Consider the following 2,742-nt stretch of genomic DNA (forward strand, 5'->3'; position numbering starts at 1 on the left):
TTGCACCACGCTGTCAACCACGATTGCCACAGTTGGTAGAATTCTACCTAAAATTTTACATTTTTTACTGTTTGGTAGTAAATTGGTAGAATTATTGATGTTTGTTTTTAATTTGTCTAAATATTCCTCTCCAACTAAGAGGTACTTCACAAATTTTCTATAAAAAATAAAATTTTGACAAAATTTTCTATAAAAAATAAAATGTTGACAAAATTTTCTTTAGAAATAAAATTTTGGCAAGATTTTCTATAGAATTAAAAATTTCTATATAAATAAGATTTTGAGAAAATTTTCTATCGAAAATAAATTTTGAAAAAATTGTCTACAAAAATAAAATTTTTACAAAATTTTCTATAAAAAATAAAATGGTGAGAAAATTTTCTATAGAATTAAAATTTTGAGAAAAATTTCTATATAAAAAAGATTTTGAGAAAATTTTCTATCGAAAATAAATAAATTTTGAAAAAATTTTCTACGAAAATAAAATTTTTACAAAATTGTCTACAGAATTAAAATTTGACAAAATTTTCTATAGAAATTAAATTTTGGCAAAATTTTCTATAGAATTAAAAATTTGAGAAAAATTTCTATATAAATAAGATTTTGAGAAAATTTTCTATCGAAAATAAATTTTGAAAAAAATTTCTACAAAAATAAAATTTTTACAAAATTTTCTATAAAAAATAAAATGTTGAGAAAATTTTCTATACAATTAAAATTTTGAGAAAAATTTCTATATAAATAAGATTTTGAGAAAATTTTCTATCGAAAATAAATAAATTTTGAAAAAATTTTCTACAAAATTGTCTACAGAATTAAAATTTGACAAAATTTTCTATAGAAATTAAATTTTGAGAAAATTTTCTATAAAAATAAAATTTTGACAAAATTGTCTATAGTATTAAAATTTTGAGATAATTTTCTATAGAAATAAAATTTTGCGAAAAATTTCTTTAGAAATAAAATTTTGCGAAAATTTTCTTTAGAAATGACATTTTGAGAAAATTTTCTATAGAATTAAAATTGGACAAATTTTTTTCTACAAATACAATTTTGAGAAAATTTTCTATAGATATAACATTTTGAGAAAATTTTCTATTAAGTTAATATTTTAACAAAATTTTGTATAGAAAAAAAATGTTGACAAAATTTTCTATAGAAATAAAATTTTGCGAAAATTTTCTATAGAATTAAAATTTTGAGAAAATTTTCTGTAGACATAAAATTTTGACACAATTTTCTATAGAAGATTATAGAAGAAGAAAATTTTGACGAAATTTTCTAAAGAAATAAAATTTTGCAAAATAAAAATTGTTTGCTTGATTGGTTTTTGGTAAAAACTTCTCCAAATTTTTGTAGATTATTTTTAGCTCGAAAGGCTCCCATAGAATCTACCCCTTCATACTATGGTCTAGGGTATAATAATTGTAATTTTTTTATAGAATTGTAATATTATTTTTACATAAAATAGAAATAAAGGTTTATGAAAATTTTCTATAGAAATAAAATGTTGACAAAATTTTCTATAGAAATAAAATTTTGCGAAAATTTTCTATAGAAATAAAATTTTGCGAAAATTTTCTATAGAATTAAAATTTTGACAAAATTTCCTGTAGACATAAAATTTTGACACAAATTTATATAAAATTAAAATTTTGACAACATTTTTTTTTATAGAAATAAAATTTTGACAAAATTTTCTAAAGAAATAACATTTTGCAAAATAAAAATTGTTTGCTTGATTGGTTTTTGTTAAAAATTTCTCCAAATTTTGGTAGATTATTTTTGGCTCGAAAGGCTCCCATAGATTCTACCCCTTCATACTATGGTCTAGGGTATAATAATTGTAATTTTTTATAAAATTGTAATATTATTTTTACATAAAATAGAAATAAAGGTTTATGAAAATTTTCTATAGAAATAAAATTTTGCGAAAATTTTCTATAGAAATAAAATTTTGCGAAAATTTTCAATAGAATTAAAATTTTGACAAAATTTCCTGTAGACATAAAATTTTGACACAAATTTCTATAGAATTAAAATTTTGACAACATTTTTTATAGAAATAAAATTTTGACGAAATTTTCTAAAGAAATAAAATTTTGCAAATTAAAAAATTGTTTGCTTGGTTGGTTTTTGGTAAAAATTTCTCCAAATTTTTGTAGATTATTTTTGGCTCGAAAGGCTCCCATAGAGTCTACAGAATTATGGTCTAGGGTATAATAATTGCAATGTTTTATATAGAATTTTAATATTATTTTTACATGAAATAGAAAAATAAGGTTTATGAAAATTTTCTATAGAAATAAAATGTTGACAAAATTTTCTATAGAATTAAAATTTTGACAAAATTTTCTGTAGACATAAAGTTTTGACACAATTTTCTATAGAATTAAAATTTTGACAACATTTTTTTATAGAAATAAAATTTTGACAAAATTTTCTAAAGAAATAACATTTTGCAAAATAAAAATTGTTTGCTTGATTGGTTTTTGTTAAAAATTTCTCCAAATTTTGGTAGATTATTTTTGGCTCGAAAGGCTCCCATAGAGTCTACCCCTTCATACTATGGTCTAGGGTATAATAATTGTAATTTTCTGTTATAGAATTTTAATTTTATTTTTACATATTTTTTTTAAATTATATGACCCAAGGCAATATAATAGAATTCTGGCAAATATATTTTAACAGTGTACCATCTTGTAATGCGTTTGGTATATAAAGACATAAGCAATGGGAAAA

Source organism: Haematobia irritans, chromosome 5 (assembly GCF_050003625.1).
Source record: "Haematobia irritans isolate KBUSLIRL chromosome 5, ASM5000362v1, whole genome shotgun sequence".
Classification (NCBI taxonomy): domain Eukaryota; kingdom Metazoa; phylum Arthropoda; class Insecta; order Diptera; family Muscidae; genus Haematobia; species Haematobia irritans.